The 20763-nt window shown below is 34.7% G+C and overlaps 1 protein-coding gene across 4 annotated transcripts in view; it reads right to left on the bottom strand.

Annotated features, from left to right (window-relative positions):
* The window catches only part of CNTN1 (contactin 1), a 341918-nt gene that overhangs the window by 262772 nt on the left and 58383 nt on the right, over positions 1 to 20763 (bottom strand). For 3 of the 4 annotated variants that reach the window (XM_019805133.2, XM_034645473.1, XM_019805131.2), the window contains exon 2: positions 3632 to 3679. The gene's annotated coding sequence lies outside the window, so the exon portion shown is untranslated. Of the gene's footprint in view, positions 1 to 2554; positions 2710 to 3631; positions 3680 to 20763 lie in introns of all 4 variants that reach the window. The other variant, XM_034645472.1, reaches the window with a different exon arrangement.

The following is a 20763-nucleotide window of genomic DNA, read 5'->3' as shown; positions in this document are numbered from 1 at the left end:
CAGTAAAGTTGCAAGATACAAAATCAATGTACAGAAATCTGTTGCATGTCTATACACTAATAACGTAGCAGCAGAGAAATTGAGAAAACAATCCCATTTACAATTGCACCAAAAATAATAAAATACCGAGAAATAAACTTAACCAAAGAAGTGATAGAACTTTACTCTGAAAACTATGAAACACTGATGAAAGAAATTGAAAATGACACAAAGAAATGGAAAAACATTCCATGCTTATGGACTGGAAGAGCAAATATTGTTAAAATGTTTATGCTACCCAAAGCAACCACAGATTTAATGCAATCTCTATCAAAATACAAAAAGAATTTTTTCACAGAACTAGAACAAACGATCCTAAAATTTGTATAGAACCAAAAAAGATCCTGAATAGTTAAAGCAATCCTGGAAAAGAAAAATAAAAGTGGAGGCATCACAATTCTAGACTTTAAGTTATATTACAAAGCTGTAGCAAGCAAAACAGTGTATTGGCACAAAAATAGACACATTGGTCAATGAAACAGAACAGAAAACCCGGAAATAAACCCATAATTATATGGCCAATTAATTTTGATAAAGGAGGAAAAAATATACAATGGGAGAAAGACAAGCTCTTCAACAAGTAGTGATGGGAAAACTGGACAGCTACAGGCAAAAGAATGAAATTGAACTACTCTCTTACACCATAAACAAATACAAGTTCAAAATGGGTTAAAGACCTAAATATGAGACCTGAACCTATGATTGTTATGCAATCATAGAAGACAGCACAGGCCATAACTTCTCTGACATCAGCCACAGCAACTTCTTTCTAGATGTATCCTGAGGCAAGGGAAATAAAAGCAAAAATAAACTATCGGAACCACATCAAAATAAACAGCTTCTGTGCAACAAAGGAAACAATCAACAAAACTAAAAGGCACCTTATGGAATGGGAGGAGATATTTGCAAATGACATATCTGACAGTGTTAGTATCCAAAATACTTAAAGAACTTATACAACTCTACACCAAAAAAACCCCAAATAATGCAAATAAAACTAGGCAGAAGACATAAATAGACATTTCTCCAAAGAAGATATATGGATAGTCGATAGATAGATGAAAAGATGTCCAACATCATTCATCATCAGGGAAATACAAATCAAAACTACAATGAGATATCACGTTACACCTGTCAGAATGTCTAAAATCAAAAACACAAGAAATAACAAGTGTTGAAAAGAATGTGGAGAAAAAGGAAACCCCGTTCACTGTTGGTGGAAATACAACTGGAGCAACCTCTGTGGAAAACAGTATGGAGGTTCCTGAAAAAGTTAAAAATAGAACTACCCTATGATCCAATAATAGCATTACTGGCTTTTTATCCCAAAAACACAAAAACATGAATTCAAAAGGATACATGCACCCTTATGTTTATTGCAGCATTATTTGTAATACCCAAATTATGGAAGCAGCCCAAGTGTCCATCAATAGATCAATGGATAAAGAAGAGGTAATGCGTGTGTGTGTGTGTGTGTGTGTGTGTACATATACACACATATATATAATGGAATATTATTCAGCCATAAAAAAGAATGGAATCTTGCCATTTCCACATGGATGGAACTACAGAGTAAATGATAAGTGAAATAAGTCAGTCAGAGAAAGACAAATGCCACATTATTTCCCTCATATGCAGAATTTAAAAAACAAATCAAACAAGCAATGGAAAAAAGGGAAAGAAACAAAGAAACAGACTCTATAGAGAACAAACCAATGGTTACTGGGGGTAGGGGCAGGGAATTGGTGAAATAGGTGATGGGGATTAAGAGTACATTTATCATGGTTAGTACTGAGTACTGTAGAGAATTGCTGAATCATTACATTGTACCCCTGAACCTAATACAATACTGTATAATTACCTATACTGGAATTAACATTTAAAAATTTAAAAATTTAAAAAGAAAATTAAAAAAGAAAAAAATATCAGCTCCATGTGCTTCTATTTTTATACTAATCCTTCCACAGTTAGCACCCACTCTAAGTCTTTTTAAAAATATATTTAATGAAATTAGAACCCAATCTTCACCTCTTTTCTTCATGTAACTTTTTACATTCTATAAGATATATCAATGTGAGGCCTCATTGATATTTCAGGTGCAAAAAAGTGAAACCAAACTTACTCTGTTCTCTAACAATATTCCCCTTTCATCAGTTTTGTAATTTTCTTTTTTGCTCTAAGAATAAACTTGAAACCATCTCTGCTCTTCCTTCCCCTTTATTTCTTTTATCTCATCTATCATGAACACCTGTCATATTTGTTTGCTTTCATGTCTTCTGGTAATAGCATGCCTCTCTATTTCCACTGCCTCTATCAGGATTAGGCTATCATCATGCCTTGAAAGGACTACATAATTTTCAATGATCCCTCCTAATTCTAGCACTTTATTGCTAATTGTTTTTTTTAACTCGTTACTCTGACCAGATTGTGGATTATTGTACTCAACTACAACAGTAAAAATCCAGTTTAATAGTTTTTAGCTAGAGGACAATAGAAATGAAACTGGAACACTCACTTAGTATTATCCACCAAAATAGGTCCATAACCTCCATCTGCTCTGGCTGCACAACTTTTATTACATTTTTTTCAAATGCTCTTCATTCCAGCTTGTCACTTGAGCAACGTGCATATCTAGATCATTTTTCACAATTTTGTGAAGTGGTCTTCGTACTGCAAAAAAATCCCCTTCTCATTGTCCTATCAATCCAAAATTCACAAAATGCTGCTTAACTCTTACATTCTCTAGGCAGTTTATATAGTGTATAACCAAAACTTGGTGTGGGATAGACCTCAGCTGGTAAACATGCCACTTACTATCACATGGCTTTAGACATGTCTCAGGTTTCTCATAAAATGAGATTAATTATAACAAGTATAATAATAACCTTTGGCTTCAAGAATTTGTGAGGATTGTATGACGTAAATCATTTTGTAAAGTGTTTAGTAGAGTGCCTAGACTATAATGCTAAGTAAACAATATTATTACTGCTGTTGTTATTATTATTATAATCAATTCCATGACATGTCCCCATTACTCAGCTCACATTTGATAACTCACCCCAACATCTACTAACTCAGCAACATTGAGCACTACACTATTTAGTATTAAATTTTCTCATTGTTTCGTATATTTACACAATGATTTACTCATGTGTATTAGCAGAAAGGATACTTAGAGGACATTTATTAAGTAGCCATCAAGCAATTTATCATATGTTTTGATATATTTTATAATTTTTTATTTAAATTCTAGTTAGTTAACATACAGTGTAATATCGATTTCAGAAGTAGAACTTAGTGATTCATCACTTACATATAACACCCAGGGCACATCACAAGTGTCCTCCTTAATATTCATCACCCATTTAATCCATCCTCCACACACCTCCCCTCCAGCAACCCTCAGTTTATTCTCTATAGTTGAGAGTCTCTTATGGTTTGCCTCCCTTTCTCTCTCTCTCTTTTTTTTTGATATTTTTTAAAAATGAGAAATATTACAGGAAGTTAAAATGGAGCCAATATCATTATCAATATAATTATTTCTATTCTTTAAAACACACACACACACGCACACTCCAAGTAAACAGCTTACCTTAAGATTGTTCTGAATTCAGCTTCAGAAATGATCCAAGTTGGATATCTACAAATCAATAATTATAAAATTACAGTCAATTAACTTGAAGATGTTTTTACTTTAACTACGATTTTTAACATTTTCTACAAAAAATTAGTTGCATTTTAATCCTCTATGAGTTTTTGTTTGTTGCTTTGACCATTGCAGTAAAGTTTTAGAATATTTGTAAAATACATTTACAAAATCAGTAAACACTTTTAACTGAAAGGGATTTGACATTTTTTTTTTGCTTGCAAAGCCTATTGATGGCTCATAGCCCAAATATCCTCTTATTTACCATTACTGAACTGAACTAAACATTAACATTTTAAATAAACAGGATAAGAACCGCTGAATTGATCCCATTTTATGATACTGAACACTAGACTGGAATTTATTTTAGAGAAGCCTGTATATACACCATAACCATCATACATATACCATGTATGTGTGTGCATGTATATCCTATATATATGTATACATATTGGTAGACGGCACACTAATACTCATACACACACAAATTTAAGGGGAAAAAAGAGGTAGATCTAAACATTTCAAAGAGGAAGCCAAGTATCTGGGTAAAATCAAGTGGATTAAATTCAACCTAGCTCAGGTTTTAAATAAACTGATATTTTGGTGATTTTACTAAAAATAAAAGCAACAAAAATTGTGTGTTAAGTTTGATAGTTTATAGAATACTTTTCACATTCTTGTTCAGGTCTTTAGTAACCCTCATAGCCATAAATGTGTTCCCTCCTAAATACTGTTAGGGTAAGCTTGGTCTGAATTGACACAGAAGTAATTACATAGAAAGCCTGTCCCATCAAAAGCACATTCTGAAAATAGCCTTTCCATTTAAAATACAGACTATATCATGTTTCCTCATAAGACAGTTGTAAAATCTAGCTATTCAGACAGCTGAAGCTAGTCCTTTAGATCTTGCTTCAAACACCCCTTTCCCAGAATGACAGCAGATATTAATCAGAAAATGACTCAAATCAACACATAACTATATACCATATTAAATGTCATGAAGAAGGCTCATATAGTACTTTGAGTGCAATGGGGACCCTGAATTGATCTGAGGGGATAAAGGAGAGGAATAAAACTTGAACTGAGTTATTGGGTAAAGACGGAGCAGGCAGAGGAGAGAGTTTCTATTTAGAAGGACTGGCAGGTGCAAGGTGCTGATGCAGGAAGGAGTGCGGCACTGTAGAGAAGTAGGAAGAAGGCTGTTAAGGTTAAAACACAGAAATGGAGTGACGTGTAGGTGTGCATACAGTTGGTGAGGTTAGGCAGTGCCATAGCAGGTTAGAGGAAGGTCAGTTTTTTTCTGTTCTTTTTTTTCAGATTTTATTTATTTATTTGACAGAGAGAGAGAGAGACAGCCAGTGAGAGAGGGAACACAAGCAGGGGAAGTGGGAGAGGAAGAAGCAGGCTCCCAGCAGAACAGCGAGCCCAATGCAGGGCTTGATCCCAGGACACCAGGATCACTCCCCGAACCAAAGGCAGATGTTTAACAACTGAGCCACCCAGGCGCCCCTGGAGGAAGGTTAGTTTTTATCTTACACACTACAGGAGGTTACTGCAAGGTTTATACAGAGGAGTGAGGTAGCTAGATCTCCTTGAAGATGGTAGCTCTGACGAGGAAAGAGAAAGTGGAGGAAGAGTGAATATAGGAACCCAGCAAGGCATTATTGTTCTAGTTCAGGAAAGAAGGATGGTGGCTTTGACTAGAATATTTGCAAAGAATTGATAAATTGTTAAGAAATTGATAAAATTGGTTTGTTTTAATAAGTTTTGGGAGATAGATTATCATCATTCTCTCTCACTTGATTGTAAGCTACATGAGTTTGTTTTACTGATCATTATATCCTCTGCCACAATACTTTGCACATAGTAGATACTCCAAAAAAGTTTTTTTCGTGAATGCATGGTAGGAAAAGAAGAAGAAATTGGGAAGTATAAGGAAATTCATTAAGGGGCACTATTTACTATGATAAGAATTACTAGACAGGATCAGGTTTGCAACTGAAATCATGTGTTTAGATTTAGACAAATTGTACTTAGAATGCCCTTTAGCTATACAAGCAGAGATATGACGTAGGAAATTATAACTGTCTAAAGCTCAGAATAGAGATCTTGACTGGAGATATAAATTTGGAAGTCATAGGAATATCAGTAACATTGAAGCCATGGGAATGGATGCAATATCTATGGGGAGAAAATAGCTTAATAATGATAACTGAATTTTTGTAGACTCTATGTGTCAGTCACTGTTCTAAGTGTTTTACATGTTACAATCCAGTTAATCCTTACAATAACCCCATAAAGAGTACGCTGTTTATTATTTTACTTTAAAGATGAGAAAACCAAGGCACAAAGAAATTATATAATTTGCCATTAGTAAATGGTAGAACTAGGGTATGGTAGGCAGAATTTTAAGATGGCCTCCAACATGTCCAACTCTTGGTGTTCACACCTTGTACAATTTCCACTCCTGTGTGGGGCAGAACCTGTAAATGTGATGGGAAAGAATTCCCATGATTTAATTATTAATAAATTGACTTTGCATTCATCAAAATCAAAAGGGAGATCCTTGTGGGACTGGTGTAATCAGTTGATCCCTTCAAAGGAGATTGGGCCCTCCCTGACATCAGAGATTAAGATTAAAATGTGAGAAGGTTCATGCAGAGGCCCACATGGTGGAGCATAGGGAGCTGCTTCTAAGAGCTGAGAAAAGCCCTTGGCCAATAGCCATCAATAAAATGGGGAATTCAGTCCTACGATCACAACAAGTTGAATTCTGCCAACATCAGTGAGCTTAGAAAAGGACCTCAAGCCTCAGATGAGACCTCAGTCCTAGCTGACAGCTTGATTCAGCCTGTTGAGACCCTGAGCAGATGACCCAGCTGAAATTCACCCAGACTTCTGACCTACAGAACTGTAAAATACTAAATGAGTATTGTCTTAAGCCATAAGTTTGTGATAATTTGTTACACAGCAAAAGAAAACTGATGAAACCTGAGTAGTTGGTTTATATACTGGGCTGCTAAAGTCTGGGCTACACTGCAGAAGGCAGAAGAGGTGGGAAAATGAGAAGAGAGCCAAATAAAGACAGAACTCGGAGGAATGTAGACAGTTAAGAAATGGGCAGTGGAAAATGAACCAGCAAAGAAGACTGAAGACAAAGAAACCAGGAAAGTCCAAGAGAGTATGGCATTAGAGAAGCCAAGAAGAAGGATCTGTGGAAGGACAGAGGCTGACTGAGCAAGAGTGTGCAGTGCCACAGAGTGCAAATCAGATGAGGACTGGAGAACATTCGTTGGATTCAATAAGATGGAGGAGGGTAATATCGACTTTCCCCTGGTCAGTTAAAAAAAGCAGAGTTGGCATTTTAGAACCCCTTTTGTTTTTTTCATTAAGGGAAGAAACCAGGTGATGGGCTGGGGAGAAAAAAAATGTTTTCCAGACATATTTTTATTATTCAGTATTTTCATGATGAAGCATTATAAACCTCTTCCTCAAGAATTAGGCACATTTTGTTAATTACAGCAAGCTTGAAAAGTAAATCAATTAAGATGTTTTGTCATAAAATTGAACTTCAAGGATTAATAATTTCTTAAGTGACAAGGCAAAATTGCACCCAAGTAGTATTCTAAAGAATATTTAATCTTATGAGATGACTAATGAAAAATAGTAGAAAGAGGAGAACAAAAGCGAGCATTCAATTTCCAAAACTCATTTATTTTGATCATTCATATCACCACTCTAAGGGAAAGTTATTCTTTTCTCCTAAGAAAATATGAAATCAGATGCAGAAACCAAAATGTAAGTAGGCATTAAACAAATCAATAAAGATCCATTTGGACTATAATAGAGTACAATTGAGAAGACAAAGTGTACACACAGAGATAATTAAATTTATGGCTTTTTATGCGCTATATTTACCTGTTGATGTTGCTTTTGGGTTCTCTTGACCAGTACTTCACTTTAGTGATAAATTTTATGGGAGTCAGGAATAACAATGACAACCCTCCCCTTATCCCATATAAAAAAACAAAATAATAAGATTCAAACTACCTTGTCATTTCTATACATGGAGGGATATACTTATATTCAGTAGAACCCTCAGGAAAGGAAAGGAGAGTTTATCCATAGATCTCTGACCCATAGTCAACATAGGAACAGGGTCATGTTCAATGGCTCAGTCTGAACTGAGATTTAAATTTTCTATTTTGAATGATCCAGACAGATGTACACTGGGTTAGAGACCTAAGTGTGGGAGTGCGGTATTAGTGTCTTCTGGTGGCTTATGTGAAATTTTTCCTCCCTTTGTCTCATCTGAGGCTTTTGTCCCAGATATGGTTGTGAGTTCACCTGTTTCTAACACTTTACTCATGCACAGATGGCTTAAGAGTCCTGATAGTCATTGCTTATATCCCAAAGTTACCATTTGTTTTGCTGTTCACTTAATTTTAAGGATCTTGAGTTTGTTTCACATCCAACTTATTTTCATGTATTTGGCTCCTACCTTTAGCTGTTTATGCATGAGACAGCTTTTACTAACAGGCGTAACCTTACTAGTGAGCTTATGATTGCTTTCTAGTGTAAGCCAAAGCTTGATGCATTAATGAGTCACACCATCTTCATAAAGGAAAGTGACTTTTATCATCCTGGCATAAAATTCTTTAAAAAAGAAAATTTCACTTATAAGTGGAGTTTAAAGAACAAAACAAATGGGCAAAGAGGGGAAAAAAAAGAAAGAGAGAGGCAAACCAAGAAACAGACTCTTAACTATAGAGAACAAACTGGTGATTACTAGAGGGAAGGTGGATGGGGGATGGGTTAAATAGGTGATGGGGATTAAGGAGTGCACTTGTGATGAGCACTACATTAAAGTGCTGAATCACTACATCCTATACCTGAAACTGATATTCTACTGTATGTTAACTAACTGGAATTTAAATAAAAATGTTGAAAAGAAAAGTCTATCTTTAGTGTGATCAATCAGTCATTCCAGGAAATAGATCACATCTTCCTACTCTATGAGTCCTGAACCTCTAACCAAAACAAGAAGCTTGAATAGAGTGCTTATTTATTTTAAAGTCCTTCTCTTTCAATTCATGGAATTTTGGGATGAACCTTAAAATGAGGATTGGTCATTTTTTTCCTCAAAAAATAAAACAAAACAAAGCACCACTCTCTATGAAAATATAAGACAAAGATGAGTATGAGAAAACTTCTCAGATTTTACTTTGTATGTTGGTTATCCTAGAATCATATTGTAGTTTCCCACGGAATTGACAACTAAATAAATTCTTAGCCGATGTTTCAGAATTTTCATCACAAACATTCCAAATCCCTAACAGTCTTAAACTTCAAAGCCTAATCATTCAGTTGTTTTATTACCTCTTTTCCCAACTGGGATGTGCAGGCAATAAGTCTTCCAGTAGTTCTATCTTACACAAACTGAGACAGGTGACTCCTCATGATCATCTTGTCGAGCCCTAAATTCTTATAATTTTCCCCAAACTATGTTTTTCAAATTAGGCTGTATTTACTGCATATAAATACTCCACACCGCCTTCCAATTATTTCAAATTCTAGTATACTTGAATATGCTGTTTATTTTGGTGAGCAGAGCTCCCGGTATAATGAGTACAGAACATTCCTTTCATCCATATCCCTATACTGATATACTATAGTCCCCAAAGTATGTAACTTATAAGCTTCACAAGACTATGGGTCTACAACAGAATATAAAATATAGCCCAGACTTTGGTCTGAAGCCTTCACAGAAGAAAGATTCATGATCCAGAAGATTTTTGGAATCCAGACAAAATTCTAACTTCAAACTCCTTATATTTGCTCCAAAACTACAGTGACTTTAGAGAGATTTAGGTTTCCAGTTAAAATCAGTCCTCAGGGGCGCCTGGGTGGCACAGCGGTTAGGCGTCTGCCTTCGGCTCAGGGCGTGATCCCAGCGTTATGGGTTCGAGCCCCACATCAGGCTCCTCCACTGTGAGCCTGCTTCTTCCTCTCCCACTCCCCCTGCCTGTGTTCCCTCTCTCGCTGGCTGTCTCTATCTCTGTCGAATAAATAAATAAAATCTTTAAAAAAAAAAACACTTTATTTACAAAAACTGTACTTGGACTGGATATGGCCCAGAGCCTGTAGTTTGCTGACCCTGAAATAGGAGAATAATAAAATATGATTATAACATGGAAATGGTGAAGTCAAGACATTTTCTCGTAGTGTGTTAAAGCCTTCTCATTTTTTTGTCCAAATAGCTAGCAGCAGCATCCAGGTCTGAACATCAGGTTCTAGGCTACACCTTTAGTCACTGGAAATCTAAGGCAACCGTTCCTCTATTTCTTTTGGAATATCCTCAAATGAAATATTCTCAAAAACAAAATTTGTGATGACTTATAATGAGCTGTTAAAACCAACAGTATTTTCATCTCCTCTTTCGTGTAAAGAATTTCACAATCTGGCATCTTATAATGCTATGTGCCTTTGAAGGAGTAAACTGAGAACATCTGCAGGTAAATCTGAAGTTTCTAATTATATATATATGTAATTTTTCCTTACCTATCCTTGTTAAAAACTCTCTGAGATAGTGTTATAAGTCACCTTTTATAGGTCATGAATATGAAATTTAAGGTGATTTAGTATATTACCAAGGTTATTAGATACTAAACTGTAAGGCCAGGATTTGAACAATGTAGTCCTATACTTAGAGCTACTATGCATGGTTATGCAATTTATGCACCCCTTAGAACATTTAAGGGCATAGACGGTATATATTTATATGTTAATTATAGAAATTTTCCACAGGTGGGATGCCTGGACGGCTCACTGGTTAAGCGTCTGCCTTCGGTTCAGGGTGTGATCCTGGCACTCTGGGATCAAGCCCCACATCGGGCTCCTCCGCTGGGAGCCTGCTTCTTCCTCTCCCACTTCCCCTGCTTGTGTTCCCTATCTCACTGGATGCCTCTCTCGCTGACAAATAAATAAATAACATCTTTAAAAAAAAAAAAAGAAAGAAATTTTCCACACGTGACCGTAAATTTTGTCTTACAAAGTCAGTGTTATGACTATTTTTTAATAAAAGGATATATATTTTAGAAGCAACCTCTTTGTATTTCACAATAATGTGCCATATAAGACAGTTCCAATCCTGGGTTGATTCTAAAGACCTTGTTCTTTTACATTATACTCTGTGCCAGGATGGCCACTAGGAATGCTACAAAGAGTAAGGTCTTGAGGTAACTCTGTGTTCCTACACTATATATGTAACATTAGCCATTTCCCTGCCTCTAAGACCTGGGAATAGTTTATTACCATGAAAACAGATACAGAGAATGAAAAAGGAGATAGGAATTAAAGACATGCTGAACACTAGAGCATAACTGACTAGATGTATAAATATATTATTGATTCAGATTGGGAGATAGTATCTGGAGGAAGAAGGAAGATGACTTATTTTTAAGATTTGAAGGATACAGACAGTGGAGAAATCAAAAAGGAATTGAAAATATGTACCCAACGCTAAGAGAGTGGTCAAAGCTAGAGTTAGGGATTAGGGTGTCATTTCCATAGAGGTGCAAGAGCTAATGCCAACAGAATGAGATAACATAGGTGGAAAGATTCTAGAACTAGGAGAGGTAGAATCTACAAGATGAGCAAAAAAATAAAAATAAAAAGAAAGAAAAAGTGTGACCAGAGGAGGGATATGACAAATTAAAAATAAGGTAACTGAAGCCAGAAACAAACAAAACATGTGATAAAGAAGAGTTTCATAAGAATGTCTCCTGCTTGAAACAGTTCCAGAAGATGAGAACTGTGCAGAAATGACTTCAGCTGACAGTTCAAGAGTAACTAGCGAATTCTGCAAAGTCAGTCTCAATCCAATAGTAAAGGAAGGGGCTAGAATATGGTGGGAGAGAAAGATGTAGATATAGAGTGTGTAGACTGCATTTTTAATCTAAAATTTAGAAGAAGGCAGAAAAGGAGGAAGAAATGATAAAGATTTGTTTTGTTTCACTTTTTTTAAAGAATGGAAGCTCACTGGAAATTTTTGAAGTTGGGAAATATATAAGTAGGGGATAAATAAGTGCCACCGCTGTATGTTATAGAAGACCCAAGAACCCCAAGTTGCAAATCACTAGTGCAGCAAGTAAAATCCTGTCCCGGTTCTATTTTTTTTAAGCAGGTTTATTGAGATATAATTTATATGCCATAATATTGACCCATTTTAAGTGTAAATTCAATGATTTTTAGTATATTTGCAGAGGCTTTAATCTTTTCATGTCCAATAATTGACATAATCATAAGAATGCTTAGTCTTATCGCTCTTGGAGTGTTGCAAGAACAGAGAACCTCATCATATGAATAGAAATATAAAACGAAATAAAAGAGAAACATCAGTGTGTTGGGCTGCAATAAGATTCCAGCTCATCATGTTCAATGAGGCAAATGTCCTAAATAGTTGCTTTTGTAGCCTTTACAATAGATAATAAGCCACATTCTATGAATCAAGTAAGATTTGTTTTAAAACAGTAAGAATCTATCTAGATCCATAATTGACTCATAAAGTAACTACGCAGCAATATATTACTTATAGTACATTTTTGTTTCATATTGACCTCTAAGGTTTTTTAAAATTTGCTCGCTTGCTCGTCTTCAGTCATACCTCCCAGGGCAATTTCACACCATTTAAAGTAGCCATTGTGTTAGTTCTTTGTGTTTAACCTCAACCTTGGGTTATGAAACTTGCTGGTGCCTACAAATAACAAGCATCATGTAACTATCCCTTTCTGTAGTCTTTTGTGAAATTCATGAATTTAGCTATTTGCGTACTTGGTTTCTGAATGATTTCCAGACTTACAGCATATTCATGCTTAACCTAAATTAAGAGAAAAGGCTCTTCAAGTAAGTAAAAAGTAAACAGTACAAAAACAAAAATGAAGATTAACCATGGTTTATTCATAACATACTTACATATGTTACCCCACATCAGGATATTAGATTACAGAGATGTAATATATACTTATTTTATATTCAAAAATGTAACAGAAAAAGAATTTAGAGCTAAATCTAAACCACCCAAGCTTCTAAGTAATTATACCTCATATCTAAAAATGTCCCCAAGTTAAGATCCAGAAAAGGAAACCTACCTAAAGAAATATATATTGTTATTATAATTATATTATAAAAGTATTATAATTACATATTATATAATTTAATAATGTTATATTATTAAAACCAATTAATTGAATCTTTCATTTGAATATGCTAGCTCTTTTTCAAATACAATATGTAAAGTTATTAAAACAAATCTCTCCTTTATATAGTAGATAAAAATAACCACTTTCTTATTAAACATTAGGAAAAAATATGTAAGACTTATTTTGCCCTGTTTTCTCCTAAATTTTAGTAAACATTGATCTTTAAAAAGCTAAAGAAAGGGGGGAAAGATTAAAACTAGAAGAGTATAAATCTAATTTAAGTGATTCTATCATAACAAAAAATTAAATAATAACTAAGTTATATGCTGAGATGGAGTTAAATGTATGATTTCTATAAGTATTCATGAAATTAAACAGGGTAGGAAGAAGTGAAGTACTTTTTCAAAGCACTGACTTTATCACCTTTAGTTTCTGTTAAGTTTTTCACAGGAGTTGAGAATCACCATTAGTTTTTTTCTCCATAAAAGGAGACTATTACCAGCTCAAATACATTTTCTGTAGTCATTATTCAACTATATGTTGTCTTGTGAGAGTGCAGATTTTCTCAGGGATGATAAAAGTACCAACAGATCCATTTCTTTCCTTAATCATCTAAAAAAGAATTCTGGTCTTTGAAATTCTCCTGACATAATAACCATTACTGCCTTCTTACAGTGCCATTCTAACCACAGGAAGCAATACTACTTGGGAATCTTTCAAGCAACTTTTTCAAATGTAAAGCTGCTTCCATCAACAATCCTCACTTCTAGATTTAGTTTTGAAAGAAATTATCTCATGTCCAAGTTGTTTTCTACTCACCTCTTTTCACTGATCAATGCAGCCCACCTACATCAGTCAAGTGATTTATCTTACAAACCTCCTGGTTTGCAATTCTGTGTTTTTCTCATGAGATTCTTGCTACCTTCTGTAAAGTAGTATCAATTACTAGTTTCCAATTACATTCATATAGGATGGAGAGGTCATGGTTTTAAAATCAAGCAAGGAAAAAAACAACAAATATATGCAATTCTGAATTGATAAAGTTGAATATGAGTCAACACTAATATGACAGAGGTGAAAGGAGAATGCACAATAAAATTTCATCAGTAACTACAGAATAAGAATTTATGTTAAGGATAATAAAAATCGTTAACAGAAGTTTATTCAGCTCATTCTATGTTCCAGACACTTCTGGGTATTGCAAACAGTGATAACCAGCAAGAACGAGTCAAACACATCTTTGTTCCCATTGAGCTTAAATTTTAGGGAAGGGAGATATGAAGTTTGCTGATAAAAATAAGTGCTATGAAGATTGCTTTTGATCAGGACCATATCTGGAGTCCGTGTCCAATACTAAGCACGTGCTTCTGACAAATACATACAAAATATAAATCATGTAACCTAACGTTTGCTGATAGATAATTGTTTGAATTTGTTTGAAATTGTTCTCTTTGGGGCACAATTTGCTTCTTAAGAACAGAGATCTGTGCCTAACACCTACCACAAAGTACTTAGAACAGCAACATCAACAGAGCAGAGGTCAGAAATAACTTTTTTTAAAGTAAAGAGTTCTGAGCACTATCATAAAGCAAACATCTTTTGTTTTATTTTCATTTCAGTTTCGTTTTCAAAGTCTCTGTAGCTTCCAACTATGCACAACAGCACATTTTTTTAAGTGATGGAGTTTTTAACTTCATTGTGAACATTATTTCACAAATATATGTATATGTATCAAATTATTACATGGGACACCTTAAACTTACACAATGTTATATGTTAATTATATCTCAATATGGACAGGAAAAATAATTTCAAGATGATAAGAGCAGAGCATAAAACCAAGCATGGGCTTCTGAGCAAAGAACTTTGTGTGATAGCCCTGATGTCACACCTGTGACGCTGGCCCCGGTTCTACCTACAAAAACAAAGCTAAAATCTGACCACTTGTCACCATCTCCTCTGCTAACAACCTGGCCTGTGCTACTACCTGGGTTACTACAATAGGCTTTCAAGTGAAATCTCTGCACAACAGCACAAACTTAACTTTCTGAAAGTCAATATAATGTATAATAAAATTATTTTTTAGGTTTAACACATATTCTTATCTTTATTTTCTTTTAAAGATTTTATTTATTTATTTGACAGAGATAGAGACAGCCAGTGAGAGAGGGAACACAAGCAGGGGGAGTGGGACAGGAAGAAGCAGACTCATAGCGGAGGAGCCAGATGTGGGGCTCGATCCCATAACGCCGGGATCACGCCCTGAGCCGAAGGCAGACACTTAACCTCTGTGCCACCCAGGCGCCCCCATATTCTTATCTTTAAAACAAATATAGCTTTTCTGCATTTGAGAGGATGGAAAAATATCTGAATCACCACTGTTCCAAGGGATGAATATAAAAGTAAAAATTAAGTGCACTTGACCATACTGCTATTTTTTTTCAAATAGAAAGTGCCAAGCCAGTCACTGTCAAAAGGAAATAGTCTATAGGTTTACATAGTGTTTTATCAGAGGCTTGTTTCGTGTTAAGTCTGGAATTAAATTCAGGTATTAATTCTCATGGAGTTAAATTTCTTAAAGGTGTTATTTTATTTAACATTAATATTGGAGTTAAGAAATATGGTGGCTACTTTGTATCAATGCTTAAAATAGATGATATTGCCAGAGAGTAATGTGTAATGCACATTTGCCTACAGAAGATCAATTTCCGATAGCTTGTGCTAATACATACATATATATATGCATATATACAAATAGACACAGATTCAGATAAAAGCACTTTTAAGTTCTGCTAGAGGTCTTCTGTGTCTAAGACTCATGGTGCTCTTCTTCTTTAATCACCTTCGCAACTTTTTTCTTTTCCTGTAGACTGTATTTCTGTTACTATTAGATGAGATGATATACATAAATGGCATATTGTGGACAGCACACAGAAGACTCCATATTTATTAATCCCTTCTTCCTCAGTATCTAAACTTGAAACATTAGTGCATTTTATTTCCACTTCTCTTGGAAAGGGCACGTAAAGTGGCAGTTTTTATGGACTCCAGACCCTTTTAAATTTTACTGCCCCACCCTAATGAAGCTCTTTCTTTCTGTTTTTTAGATTATCACAACTTTCTAACTAGCTCTTCCTTCCACTTAATACTGCAAACTGATTCCAGACAAATATGCCTATGTCACAGCCTAATAATCTGATTGTCCTGTTCAGATACATTCAAAGGCCTCCCAATATCTGTGGAATACTAATTTTGAGCTTACGAAGGTACAGAATGATATTCATATCTCTTTTGGTGAGCCTACATATTCAACTCAGAGTACTGGATTACTAGGTGATAGAAAACGTCTTATAAATATAATCTTCAAAACACACAGCACCTGAACAAGTATTACATACCTTCCTTCTATTCCATTTCTTCTCTAATGTTAATTCTAGAATAGATTTTATTTATTTATTCTCTTGCTTTCTTTAAATGCCTCACATTACAACTGAAATTTCTATTCCAGGTACTTGACTATGGAATTCATCTATCATAAAGGGAATGAAACAAAAAGTATGACTGTGACTACAGACAAATGAATGTGATTGTTTCAATCAAGGAAATAGCATTTTCTCATTGCTTTTTACTTATACAATATAAATTTATACATTTTTTAAGTAAATTTTATCCCCAATGTAGGCCTCAAACTCACAACCCCAAGATCAAGAGCCACATCCTCTACTAAAATTTATACAAATTTAGACAAAATAAATTTATCTTTAAAATCCAGATACTTGAAGGCAGTTTAGAAACTCTATTATAATCACTTGAATAATTCACAGTTCTATATAACATCTACATTATATTATTTTGCAAATAAAACAGAAATGTGAGAGATGGGCTTATATGGAAAGTTAGAGGTAAAGCCAAAGTTAATATTCTTTTTTTTTTAAGATTTTATTTATGTATTTGATATAGAGAGAGACAGCTAGCAAGAGAGAGAACACAAGCAGCGGGAGTGGGAGAGGAAGAAGCAGGCTCCCAGCAGAGGAGCCTGATGCCGTCCTCGATCCCAGAATGCCGGGCTCATGCCCTGAGCTGAAGGCAGAAGCTTAACGACTGAGCCACCCAGGCACCCCCCAAAGTTAATATTCTAATTTCTGGCTATTTAGGTTTCTTCTCAGGCAAATTTACTTTAATATGTAAAAGTATAAACATGATTTCCTGAGGAAGTTAAGGAGTCAGGAGCCCTTCAAGACTTAGGTGGTAGTCTTCCTCTAACTTTTGTAATGTGAATCCATCCAAATTGTTGTGTGTATATCCCATATTTTCTTATTTAGAAAACAATCTACTTCCTCAGCATACTGCAAAAGTGTTGAGAAGACCAACAGAATGCATACAACATAGTCTAAGATAGAGGAGAAAAGCCCCAAATGAAGAAGGAAAAATTTATTTATTTTCCGAAGGAATTTCATTGTTTTCTCTCCTACTGCAACCATAAGTTTTCCTAGTGCTGTAGAGGCCACTCTCAAAAGGAGACTCCCCTCCACCAAGCACCACCACCTCCACACTCATACCTTTCCTCTGCATAAGCAGCCAGGAGGCAGAGGGAGAGGATAAGGAACATTTAAATTGTTTTTGCAACAACTAAAAATCTTTATATAATTGGTATGATTAAGTAATTTGTGTTATCAAATAATAACAATAGATTCTATATTTTATTTTCAGTCAGCTACAAATCCACCACTCACCCCAAGCCAACTTTGATTTTATAATTGGGCATTCTCCTCCTGGAAAAAGTACAAGCAACCACAGCTCAAAGTTGCCCATCCTGCATGCTAACTCTGTAGCTCCAATGTTCACAAAAATAGCAATATAATTTTTTCTCATTTATTAATATTATCATTAATTAATCCTGAACTGAGATTAAAAGTTCTTAGGTTTCCTAATTCTGAATGACCTACACTTGAACATATCCTCTTAAAATATATAGTTTCCCATCTCTAACAGAATATTTGCAAGAATAACGTTATAAAAGAAATAATACTAGGCACTGACTTTAGTTTAGTTGAAAATTAAGCTGCTCAGTAAATTATCCTCAAGCCAGTGTGGGAGAACATGTGCACAATGACCACTCAAGAAAAGACTACAGGGAGTCAGGCTGGTGTAAAAGAAAAACATCTGGTTTGTAATCCATGAGATTTAGGTTTTAGCCTAAATTGTAATATGTTCTAACTGTGATTCTAAGTTAACAAGCTTTCACAGGTGTCACTTTTTGTTCTTTTTTTTTTTTCCTTTTAGATATAGTACAATGAGATTTATTCCTAATATGATTTCCTCTTGGAATAACCTAGATGTCTAAGGGTTTCATGAGACCCTACTGGATTTCTTTCCCAGGTTTTCCTTGGAGAAGTCCTCTCTAGTATGTGCACAAAATATTTTATCAACAAATGGAAATGCACTGAGGCTTCTAGCTTGATAAGCAAAGTGAGATTCAACTCATGGGACTGGAAAACAATTAATTAAAATTGCAGTCCTAATAAGGAAGTTTCCACATCATTAGTTTCATAATGTACCTGCTTCTGCTTATTTCACTGTCACTAGTAAAATTTAATTGCTTCGTATTTCATATTTATTATTTTGCATATAGTATGTGTTTCAGATTAGAAGAAGTAATAGAAAAAGCATTAATCAAGCCAGGCCAGTCTGTCTTTTTTTGCATGGTCTCTGATCATCCTCTTTCATACACACATTGGAGAAATTCTTGTAATTATATTTTTGTTAATTATATGTTATCTCTTAAGCCTTTTGTACTCCTTACAGCAGCATCTAACCTCTAAAATTCCAATTTGAACCTTAATATGCAAATTGGTATTAACTGTATAGACAACCTTTAAACATTTTTTCAGGGTCTCAATACCCAAAGCTCTAAAATACACACATATAAATAGTTAATAAAATAAAATCTGAAGGCAATTTTTAAACAATTTTTAGACAGAAAATTTTTGTGCTCATTTATCTATACTTTTGTAGTATAAATTTAATTCTTCTAGCACTAGTTTTATTTCCAGTCCCAAATAATATCACACATAAATGGCTCTTTAGAGAAAGCTTAAAGGGATCTTAATTACTTCCTCTGAAAATTTTCTGAATGAAACAATGGTCCTGAGAGCTATTCTCTTTCCAGATGGCCAAGTTGGTGAACCTGCCTTCCCAGAATAACAGGGATTTTGAGGACTGCCAATTTGTTATATAAGGGACCCTCTCTCCAGGTAACATTGGCATCCTTTGGGGTGTTCAAGTAATCTGATTGCTTCAAAAGAAGGATTTGGCAATATTTATTGAAATCCAAAGCTTGACATAACTAAGTCCACATGGTTTCTTCAAACTTGATGGGATTATACTTTCAGTTTCATGACCTCTAAAGAACACTGTATCAGAGTGTGAAACAATCTAGAACACTCTTCTCACTTCTCAGCATTGTAGTCCTGAAGCCCTTGTGTTTTCTCCCCTCAGTATACACTTCTCTCTCTTTTTTCTCTAATAACATTGTATCAAAGAGATATTACAGAACTGCTTAAGATAAAGGGCAAAAAGAGGTATATTTCCACAAATAGTGCAATTTATTTTTGCCCTAAGAATATACAAAACGGTCCAGGGCCAGGCCTATGGTGTTAATAATAAGGCACTTGCCAGAAAGGCAAAATTTAAGTGCAAACTCCAAATTCAGTAATCAAGGTAAGTAATATTTTAATGGAATATTCTAAAGCATAAAAATTAATGCAAAAATCTTTGGTGAACAAAATATTCAAAATTTAAATAAAGAAAAGATATTATATACTATATCTAGCTAAATAAGCCTTCACACTTGCCATTTGTTTTATCTTTCTTCAGTTAATTGTGGAGTAACTACATTTCAACTCATAAATGTCAGTATAAATATTAAACACTAAATCTATAATTGTATTGTTTTTCCATATTTATAATTTTACTTGTTGGCCATGGACACTCATGACATGCACTTTATATTCAGCTGCTGTTTCCAAAAGAATTTTAAGGAGGTCCAATTTAATATAATGCTATTCTTCTCCCCTTAATAATAATTAAATTGTTCATGTGCTTCAGATAAAGATATTATTATAACTAATGTCACCTTGCTGGAGTTATTCCACCTATTAAGTTTTTTAAAAAGCATTTGAATCCACAAATAAAAATAACAATAATAAATTATTTATATGTCCATACAGAAGCACTACAGTGTAACTGTGTAATTTATAATAATGAATTACAACTGGAAGACAACTACACTCTTTCAGACCCTTTGCTGATGCTTCTTCTAGAGGGGTGGTTCACACTAATCATCACAGCACACTGCTTTGGGGAAGACCACCAGGGTGTGAGTACTTACATCCCAAAAAAACAGGTGCTTATGTACAATAAAACAAAAATAAACAGACCTTGATTGCAATAAGCACGAAGGTTTCAATTATTTAAAATTTGATAAATGTAGATAATGGAGATAATTTCTTGCTGAAGCTCCCCTTCCTTGTCTAAGTTCACCATTTTGCATTAGAACAGAGAGGGCAGCCTTTCAGCTGACCTAATGAAACACTGGTGCAAAAATAAGAGGCCAACCTGTGTGCAATTGCAGTTCAGCCAGAAAGAATGCTAATTCTTGGCTTCAGTGCTTTCTTTAAAGAAATTATTCAGGCTTTTCTGTGGCATGGAACACTGTGACCAGCCAGGAACTGTTAGAGATGAAAATAACCTTTCTTTGTTATGACCCCAAAAATGTAGCATTTGTTTCAGTTTTATAGGAGACTCTTGTACCGGGTGGTTTTTTAAAGTGAGGGGTAGGATGGCGTGTGGAATTAGTCATGCCCTAGCCATTTTCCA

Source organism: Ailuropoda melanoleuca, chromosome 16 (assembly GCF_002007445.2).
Source record: "Ailuropoda melanoleuca isolate Jingjing chromosome 16, ASM200744v2, whole genome shotgun sequence".
In the NCBI taxonomy this organism is placed as follows: domain Eukaryota; kingdom Metazoa; phylum Chordata; class Mammalia; order Carnivora; family Ursidae; genus Ailuropoda; species Ailuropoda melanoleuca.
The sequence above is the reverse complement of the archived record's forward strand: the minus strand, read 5'-3'. Positions and strand labels throughout refer to the sequence as shown.